Source organism: Coregonus clupeaformis, chromosome 28 (genome assembly GCF_020615455.1).
Source record: "Coregonus clupeaformis isolate EN_2021a chromosome 28, ASM2061545v1, whole genome shotgun sequence".
NCBI lineage: Eukaryota > Metazoa > Chordata > Actinopteri > Salmoniformes > Salmonidae > Coregonus > Coregonus clupeaformis.
The window spans coordinates 20,181,664-20,192,559 of NC_059219.1; the positions used below are offsets into that span (position 1 = coordinate 20,181,664).

Below are 10,896 nucleotides of genomic sequence, written 5' to 3' on the forward strand. Positions count from 1 at the left end.
TTGTCACCTTTTCATCTTGGCCCACTTTGAGAGCAACTAATAATGCAACAGAATAATGTTTCCTTCTTATGTAAATGGCTATACAAGATCTTCAACTCAAGGGTTCATTGGGTGATCCACTATAAATCAACCTGTCCATCATAGATTATGAGGCTACATACTGTAGACCCTTGAATGCATTGTAACACATACTTGTATGATTTCTTGTCAACTTTTTCACATAACATTTTACAACGTACATAATTGTCCCATCTAAATCAATTTTGTGAATATTCTACTTTGGAGAGGGCTTACTGCAAATCTTGAGACGAGAGAAAGCACTACAAAATAAGTGTATGGATATCAACAATACTTTGCCAGGCGAGCTCCTGGCACAAAGCATCCCCATAAAGAATTGACTTTAGCTCCACAGTTTATCTCTGCATTCCTACTGAGAAAGCTCTGCTGGCCGCTACCCAGGGGAGTGAAATGTTATCGTGGGAGAAACCATCAAGAGAGCGCTCGCCACATAAAGCTACTGTTAGGGGCAGAGGTTAAAAAGCACTGAGTGCTAACTGATAACCATTGCAATGACCATATAGTCTGTATTGCGCATTTACATCAGGTGGGATTTGGAAGGGCGTACCACAAGGGTGGTCCTTATCCACACTGCTTTCTCCTCTTTGGTGGTTCAGCTGCTATCCTTCTGGGAATACAATTTATAGAATCCATTAGCTGTTACGAGACTTGCGTAAATCAAATAAAAATCTGCCAATAGTCTCCGGCCCTTTGTTCTTTTTTCAAATCACGCAGTTCTCCTCCGCTATCATTTATCATCCAAAGCAAAAACAGATAAAGCCATATGCTTATACGCAAGTGCATTTGAAACCTACATTTCCATTACTGGTATTGATAGAAGAATTGACTTTTAGAGGGGGGGATTGAAATGGGTTGTGATGCTTGAGGGACTCCTGGCTGAAACCCATGTGTCATTCTCAGTCCGGGACTACAAAGCAATTTTCCAGCGTGCAGATTGGTGAGAAGGAATCAATAACTCACATTCCTGATTACTCTACAGAGGAAATAGAGTTTGTATTGTTTCTTCAAGACAAATGTAAGCCTCTGGCAAGATATATTGTATTTTCAGCGGTGAAGAAAGCCCCCTTAACTGAAAACTACTTTTCCCATTCACTCCTTTCATTACACCCCCAAACCAACACCTGCCTGTGCTGAGTGTTGAGCTCTTACTCTTTTTATTTGGTTTGTTTCTGTTCTTTCACTGTGGCCATCTCAATATCACTACTGCAGTTGTTGTCATCTAAAGTTCTACACCTATTTCACAGTTGATTTCACCTTAGCTGTGAACGGCCTTCCTGCTTTGTTGTTCCTTTGTCTACAAAAACTTTATTTCTCCTCCTGACAAATAAACCAAATGTTTTCTAGGAAATGTGAAGAGGAGCTTCTACAAACCAATTATTTCTAACATGAAATACTGCAGCACAATGGCCAGAATGTAATATGCAAAGGAAATAAGCAGGGGTGTGGGGTTGCACAGCTTTTATACAGCAAATGAGTAAATCAAACGTTTATTACGTTATATATTATAGATACACTGTCATATTACATAAGGACACATTTCTATTTTATGAGAGGTATTGCACCCCAGGAAGCAGGAATAGCAACCAAGGGGGAGTATAACAAAACATTGAGAAAATATCCCTGCTATCCCTTCTGGCTAAACATATCCTGATTATGTCAGTCACATACTGTATTACAAAACAACATTGGCTGAGAGCTGCCAGGAGACTTGGAATCTTTCTCATCAGATGCAGGTGTGGTCATGCACGTAACTCCCGGCTCTGGAAAGAAGGTGGAAAATGTATCTGCTGAATATCACACCAGAACTCTGACACTTTATTACACCGGAGTAGATTAAGGGAAAACTGTAGTCATCATCGTAGTCTATATGATTCTTTTGTATTTTGCGAATCAGAGTGCATAAATGTTTATTGTGCCCTAGAGGCGCATAAGTAAAACTGACCTCATTATATCTGATAGAACTGCAACCTTTCCAATAGCTGCTGATGGTAAGTAGCTTTAGCTAAACCTTGTATAGTACATTTAATAACACCCAATACCTCTCTATCTACACTGGAAAATAATGCATGATTACCACACAAGTTATTGATCCACTTCATCAATCATTTGATTGAATTGATCCCTTCTTTCTGATGAAGGGCATTGACGGCCGAAACGTCATGATTTTAACTCAAATTAGATCAATAAAGATAACGTTTTCAATTGTGAGTGAGAGTCACGCCTCTTCCTTCAAAACATTGAATTGATCCCACTCACAACAATGCTGTGAAACCTCTTGACACAAAACGAACCATCCACCATGGATCATTTCAAATTGACACACACAGAAAAAAGCGCTCCATCCCACATGCAAGAAACAGACATCACCACTATGTTATGTCCTTGAAACCAAACCAATACAAAGATATGCAAGTGTAAGCAGCATAACCAAACATGGAACAATAACTTGTGCATAAACAGTTTTATAGCACTGTTGATGGTGCCAACGCTAGCTTTTACAATCACCCTACATTCATTCTGCCAGTGATTAAATGTCAAGGGCTCAGAGAAAGAAGAGAGAGAGTGAGAGAGAGAGTGTGTGAGAGAGAGAGAGAGATGGAGAGAGAGAAAAAGAGAGTAAGGGAGAGGTGATTAGCCCATGTTAATCCAGTATCAGCTTTCCGTGATTTGGAGGCTTCCCAGTACATTACTCATTATATGCCGAAAGGTCTGTTAAATGCAGATTAGAGGGTGAGAAGAGGAATGGAGGCAGGACTTGAAATCCGTTCCTGATACTATCTGGCCTTCAACTGGACTATCCAAGCTTTGTGCCGTGATGATGTCCCCACTTGTCTCCTGTGTTTTCCTGCAGCTGTGCTCCATATTTCTGGTTCTGTTTCAAGCAGACTTTAAATTGAGCTATCCCCTGTAATTCAAACGCAAAAAGCTCAAGCCATAGACTTTTATCTGTCACATATTTTCCACTAGACATAATTTTGTGATGATTTTGCTCAATTCAAACCTGATGAGGCCACATATTTGGCTATAATTTCAATCTGCGTACAAAGACAACAGTACAAGAGAATACAGTCGACTTCTATAATAAGCGCACAGTGGATATATGTGAAGTCTGTTTACGTGCAACGTATTTCATGAGTCCCAATTCCAATATATTATTTTAAATTACCCTGGTTGACTGCCTGCTCTGGTTTAGTGCACACATTTATGACCATGCTAAATCATTGTTTACATCAGCAGCTGAAAGTATTAGAAATGTATGGTCAAATGTCTGAAAGAGGCTCACACTTCAAAAGACAAATCACATGCCCTCTGACATGAATCTCATCATACTAAATCTAAACCATCGCACCAACGATAACAGATACCATACTTTATGACCTTAGCCAGGCCTAACCAGGATTGTAATGCCCAATGACCTTAGCTGACCCCATCACATGACCCGGGACTTACCGTGCCGAAGCCAGGGAAGAGGCTGACTGCTGAGGCCGTATCCAGGGGAAACGGGAACTGGAACTGCTTCATGCCCAGAGACTGCTGGACAGTGGGCAGAGCAGGACGTATCAGCGTCGGCAGGAGGCCATTTTGACATGCATTACCTGTAGAGGAGAAGAAAGGGAATGGGCAATGTTAGATGGTCTGTGCTGTGGTGGTTCTCAGTTAACAGGAGCATGATATTATGAGCAAACTGTAAAATGTCTCATAGCCCAAACCACCAAAAGTCAGACTCAAATGGGATGAAATATGAGAGCACTTGTATCCCATATTGGTCTGCCTTGCAGAATTCTTTGCCAAATCCAGGTTTGTGGTTTTCCCTGACTAAGATGACCTCTCTTCTAATGAAAATAAGACCTCTAGACTGAGTCTGAAGAAGTTGTAGATAAACCGAGACAATTGAGACATAGCCTACAGAGACAAATACAATATGATGTTAATTGGATCATGGGAATGCCATGTCAGCCTTATCCAGTTGTATTTGACTCTTTAATAATCCTTCGCTTCTATCTCATAAGCACTGTTTAAAGCTGCAATCAATATATGTAACTTTTTGGGTGACCCGACCAAATTCACATAGAAATGTAAGTTATAAATCTGTCATTCTTATTGAAAGCAAGTCTAAGAAGTGGTAGATATGTTCTATGTGCGCTATTTCTATGCTTCCCGTTCTTACGTTTTGTTTTTGTGTCTTCTACTTTCGGTTTTGTACACCAGCTTCAAACAGCTGAAAATACAAAATGTTTGGTTATGGAAAATATATTTCACAGCGGTTTAGATGGTACAATGATTCTCTACACCAGGGTTCTTCAATTCCGGTCCTGGAGGGCCGAAACACTTCTGTTTTTTATTTCTACCTGGTAGTTAATTGCACTCACCTGGTGTCCCAGGTCTGAATTAGCCCCTGATTAGAAGGAGAGGATGAAAAACAGAGGTGTTTCGGCCCTCCAGGACCGGAATTGAAGAACCCTGCTCTACACTATAGTTGCTTGTTTTGTCAGATAAACTGAAACTAGGCGAACTATTCGAATTTTAGCAACCAGGAAATGGTGGAGTGATTTCTGCATAGGGCATCTTTAGGAGAGAAATGTCCTAATGCTGAAACCATCCTCTTAATTACAAATGTGAAATGAGTGCACCAGACTAGACAGATCTATAACTAAGTAGATTCAATAGCAAGGGCTGTAAAACTCCCTGGAAAAACCAAAGTAAATACTTATTGTCATGTACATAAGAGACTCCAGAGCAGGCTTTATAAGCCATGATTTACAACCAGCAGAGCCTTACTTCAACACCGGGGGATTAGAAAGCAGAGAAACGACCCCAGCTTTCCAAAACATTAGGAATTAAAGAAAGCCATTCTGTACCCATTAATTAGAACCAGGGATGACTTTTACTGACTTTTACCGCAGCACATTTAACAACATGAAGAACTCAGAGCCAGCATGACTAAAAGCGCAGATACCATATCAAAACACTGTCTTGAGACAAATAAAAACTATGTTTGCCACATTCAAGTCCCCAGGCGATAGTAAGGGTGAATAAAAAGAAACAGTTGTAAAAAAGAAAGAGGGAGAGAGGGAAAACCACAAGTCTTTTTTCCCTCCGCTCGGAGGAGCGCTGCCATCTGTTGGAAAGCAGCACATGCCGATGCTCATGTGGAGACACGTCCCAGTTCTCCTCTAACAAAGCATGTCCTTCTGCAGCCATCATCCCTGCAGGATCCTCCACTGACATGTTGCCTGACGTCACCTTGGAAACACGCTGCCGACAAGCTAGATTGCCTACCAGAAATGTAACGTGCAGTCAAAACAGCCTATTCAAACAACCAGAACTGTACTCTCCATGGCTGATGTTGAAGAGTGAGGAGTGAGCTACAGTATCCAATGGGTGGTGTTTCAAATATAAATGTGTCCATGGAAAAAAGGAGGGAATGTATCTGGTTGTGATGGAATTGTTATACCTACATGTTTGCACATACAAGAAGGCACATAGGAGTCCAGCATCTCAGCTCTATTGAATGACAAAAAGCAAACAAATCACATAGGTCAATATTTTAGCCAATCTTTTAGTCTCCCCTAACACAGTGCAGTAACTCAAAAACCAATTTCCCTATTTCAGGATGGCCTACTGAGACAAGACTCTTTAACCTCATGGGTTCATTTTCACTTCCTCCGTTCTGAAGGATAGCAAAGCAATACTGATCTCCCAACATGCCCGAACACACAAGGAGACATTCCATCTTTTAACATTGCCTCGTGTAAGGCTAGAGTTTCAACTCCCTGACCTGAACATTATATTGGCTCATGGCTCATTGTAGTATTAAGAGTGGCGCTTGTAGACTAGAGTAAGTTCTGTCTCTAGGTATGAGACCCTCCAGCTGTGTATAGGACACTCTTAGAAAAAAGGGTTCTTCAGCTGTCCCCATAGGAGAACCTTTTTTGGTTCCAGGTAGAACCCTTTTTGGTTCCAGGTAGAACCCTCTCTGAAAAGGGTCCTACATTGAACCCCAAAATGGGTTCTACCCGGAATCAAAGGGTTCTCCTATGGGGAGTGTGCATGTGTGTTTTCATGTGGTGTGTTTTGAAAGACGTGTAAAATAGATATGTGTGCTGCTCGTAAATGCATGTAAGTGTGTCCTTGTAAGTTTGTTTAATGTGTATCTGTCCACGTCTTGGGCGTCACGCGTCTTTTCATGCATGTCTGTGCCTGTGGGCGCCTTGCAGATCGCCCCATATCGCCCCTCTTAAAAATGTTTTATCTGGAACTAAAACCCTGCGGCTGTGTGTTGAGCGAGAGTAAAGATGTCTGGAGGACACAGACTACCGTGAATAATTAATCGTCTTCCTCACCCACCTCCGCCTCTCCTGGTCCTGATCCTGACTGCTCTCCGATAAGATCTGTCCAAAGGGCTGAGATTCCACACAGCCGGAAAACTGCTGTCATAGAATATAGAATCTACGAAGCAATGGTCTACTATTTCACGGAGCAAATATAAATCCAATTATTGGGAAATATGAGTTCAACTGCGTGTCAAAACCATTAATATCCTTATGATGTCTATTCAGATGCGTTTCACAGCATTGTGTTCTCAGGGGCTGTCTGATTGTATTCCATGACTCTTCCATTACACTCAGGATCAATCACTGTAATTAAGATGCAGGGGTTACAGTGCTATCACCCAATTAACAAAAACTACAAAGAATGTAGAAACATTAACATCTCTTATTAATCAATAATATTTGAAGATTGGTCAATTAGAAACAGATTTACAGCTTTCTAATTTCTCTCTAACAAAATTATGTAAATGTACCCCAAGGCTACATGTTTGTATCCATTTCAGTAAGTTCTCTGCTGCATTTATAACAGTTAGGATTTATCTCCGGGCTCTAGAATAGCCTGGCTAAAACTAGAACCCCACCCTCCCAATGTAACCCGCTCTGTTGTCATGACTTTCGCGGTGTAACCTCTAATAAACACAGCTGTCTTGGAGTTTGATCCAACAATCACTTCCCCTGTGCTCTGTAATCTGAGGTTAACCAAATAGACATTTACATGCTCTTAAACCAGATACACCAGATACTTGCTCTGGGCCTCCAACTCAACACTAATGCCTTGTATGATTACAGCTCACACTTAGACACATTACTCCTGCTGAGTTATTGCCCTTTTATTGGCCTTTTTCATTCATTTGGACTCAGTTCATGAAGGGGGTTATTTGCATAGGGGGCACAGGGGTATTGCCCCCCTTGATTTTCTGAAATTCTAAGAGATCAAATTCATATGAATTTGTAGAAGTATTATGTGACATGAGGATTTATATTATTCAAAATGTGTATTCAAAAAGTTTTAAACCAAAAACATCTTTGAGGAAAACCACAAACTTGGATTTGGCAGACACAAAACAACAAAAAGTATTTATATCACTGACACAACAGCTAATTTAGCATGGTTTATAGTGTAACATATTATGCAAACAATATTAATATCTTCATCCACAAATGCTTAAGCAATGCATGTTCTCCACAACCAAAACCTAACAACCTTCCTTCCTCCCTGTTCCTCCGTTATGCAATGACGACATTAGACATTAGCACAACAACAAAATTATTCTATTCACAATGCACTTCTCGTACATTTGACAAAAGTGACAAAATAGCATTTCACCACCCTATCGTCACTAGGGCTACCCGTCTCCAGGTGGGTCTGGAGGCTGAGCCAGAACCAGGGAGGTGACTACACAGACCAAGGACACCAGACCAGTCACGTCCCTACTACATCAACACTCCTTGCCCTTCAATGTACACAGAGCGCTAATGTCAACAGCATGCATGTCAGTACAGGATAGATTGACTGCATCAATTCTTGTTTTTGTGAGGAATATTATTGTGTAGAAAATTCCAAATGGTCTGTATAATCAACTTACATATAGCTCTGACAGACATACTTACCCCACCAGACATGCCACCAGAGGTCTCTTCACAGTCCCCAAATCCAGAATGAATTCAAGGCAACACATAGTATTATATAGAGCCATGATCACATGGAACTCCATTCCATCTCAAATTATTCAAGCAAACAAATAAAACAACACCGCACAGCACCTAGGCTTTTAGGCATATGTATATGTACTGATGTGTGTGTAACAGTCAGTAGGACCTTTTTTTGGTTCTATTGTTCTTATTTTCAATGTGTATAGTTCAGTCCTTGAGCTGTTCTTTTCTCTTGATATTCTGTATTATGTAATGTTTTATGTTTTGTGTGGACCCCAGGAAGAGTAGCTGCTGCTTCAGCAACAGCTAATGAGGATCCAAATAAAATAAAAAATACTCCTGTGGATGAACACCTGCCAGGCGACCAACAGTCACAGGTCTCTGAGAGCTTATACATCACTACACCTGACACACATCCTACATCATAACCTCTTTCCTAAAGGACGCATTAACAGTCTGCTCACAATCTCACCTGGCTCCAAAACAAAAACTCTCTGTAACACTTTACTTAAAGCCTGCAGGTATATTGCATTATAATGCAGTTATAATGCATTATAACTCTTGTCATGAGCATGATGTATAATGAACCCCTTATAATGTCAGAATCTCACTCTATTAGGTTGCAGTGTAATTTGAGATTATTTTAATCCCACAAAAAAAGACAGTGCCCTTTTACGAAGCCTTGCTGCAGAAGAATCAGTGTAATTATTCTTCTAACGTGAGAATGTAAGCCAGCGATGTGAAGAGCACTCCTGCTTTAAGTCTGCCTAAGCCCCTCATCAAACACGAATCTAATGGAAGAAGTCACATTCTTTCATTTCTCGGACTATTCTGCACAGCATATCAAGTGGCTCGCAAAGCCGACCGTGAGCTAGCTCCTTCTTTGAATTCCTTCGCTATAAACACATCGGCGAGACTCTATAAAACATGTGAGATGAAATCCAAACCTTGGACTTTCAACCCCACACATGGATCTAGTCTGGCAGGATGGATAATGTCTAGGGGGATAGACACGGGGCGTAGGGCTTATCCAACTGTGTTAAATCTAGTAAGTGTGGAACTTCACACTTTCCTTCCTTTTACGTTAATCAAACCATCCGTTCCATCTCTGAAGAGGATGTATGTACTGCTAATGCCACACATGCACACAATCACACACACACACACCAACTCACCGAAAAACATGCTGCTCTCCATGGCTCCTTAGACATGGGGGTCTGTATGTCCTCTCGGATGCCCTGCCAGCTTGTGTGTGTGTGTGTCCATGGGCAGCAGCCTGGGCATGTCTCACACACTCTTTATGTGTGTTTGTGTGAGTCTGTGCAGTGCTGGAGTCCGTCTATCTATCTGCGTGTCTGCAGCCGTTACTGTGTGCAGCCGTTACTCTCCTCTCACAGTGGTCTGTGTCCCCCTCCTTCGTCTCGCTCTCTCTCTATCTATCTCTCCATCTCTCTCTCTCTCTCTCTCTCTCTCTCTCTCGTCTTGCTGGTTCTGCTTGTCTCTCCTCCCGTCCTCCTTTACACTCTCCTCTCTACTCTACTTGAGTGCTGGCCCCTCTGCGTGCTTCTCTTCTCTCCAAGGTGTCTATCTACATTTTCCAGCTACAGCTTCTCTTCTGATCTATTCCTCTCTCTCTCTCTCTCTCTCTCTCTCTCTCTCTCTCTCTCTCTCTCTCTCTCTCTCTCTCCATGCTCTCTCTCTCTCTCTCTCTCTCTCTCTCTCTCTCTCTCTCTTCTTTGTTAAATGTGTAAAACTCTCGCCGTCTCCTCTCTCACACTTTCTATATATCTTTCCCTCTTTTTCTCTCCTTTTAATATCTTTCTTTCTTTACTTCTTTCTTTAACTACCTATCTTCCTCTGTTCTCTGTTCTCTCTTTCTCTGTCTGTTTCCTTACTCCCTTATCTCTCGTTACTCTCTTTTTCTCTGCCTCTCCATGCTCACTCTCTCTCTATCTCTCTCCATGCTCTCTCTCTATTTCTCTCTCTCTCTCTCTCTCTGTCTGTAATCTGACTCCTGAAGCTGGGCTGATATCAGTGCTGTGCTGTTGGTGTGAGATCCACTGCTCTTCTCCGTTGTTTTCTGGTGGCTCCTCATGCACAACTCAACATAACACAGAACAGAACACCACCAGGCACAAGCGACAGCCACCAGCCACACAGAGAGACAGCTGGTCGCTGTTACCCACAAATACCAACTAGGTTTTGTGATGCACAACAAGGGTTTGCCTGTATATATATATGTGTGTGTGTGTGTGTGTGTGTGTGTGTGTGTGTGTGTGTGTGTGTGTGTGTGTGTGTGTGTGTGTGTGTGTGTGTGTGTGTGTGTGTGTGCCAGCATCCACCCACTTAACCTCCACCGCCCTTGGCTCTGTTTTCACACAATCACTTTGATTGGTTCACTGTAATGCCTCTGAAGGTCAGACAGCAGCATTGACCGCTCCAAAGCCTGGCCACCGCTATCGACTACAAATGAGACAGTCCTGATCAGAGCGATGTCTGTCCACACACACCCCGAGATAGCCAGCCCAGCCTTTAGTGACATCATAACTGTCTCCTCAAGACCCAAAAAGAAATCAATGTTCTCAAGTGTTGCGATTTCTCTCCTCCTATCCCCTCAGGCTCCGCTATGGCAGCCATCTCGCATCGCACAGATGTTTTCAATTAATCCTGAAACCCATTCTGTCTCGCCCAACCCCCGAGCCCACTTCCAGTAAATACGTTTATTCCATATCTGAAACGGCAGCCTCTCCTTCTCTCCCTCCTCTCTTGGTCATTCACTCTCTCTCTCGCTCTGTCTCTCTCTCTCTCTCTTTCACTGGTGGTGGCTGTGGTG

General features: G+C 42.1%; 1 long non-coding RNA gene across 1 annotated transcript; it reads right to left on the minus strand.

Annotated features, from left to right (window-relative positions):
* Positions 1–1,599: 1,599 nt before the first annotated feature.
* On the minus strand, positions 1,600–9,745 carry LOC121561560. Its single transcript, XR_005999273.2, has 3 exons — positions 9,239–9,745; positions 3,529–3,674; positions 1,600–1,838 (listed from the first exon to the last, which is right to left on the minus strand). It is a non-coding gene; the product is annotated as an uncharacterized LOC121561560 (long non-coding RNA).
* Between the last annotated feature and the right edge of the window lie 1,151 nt (positions 9,746–10,896).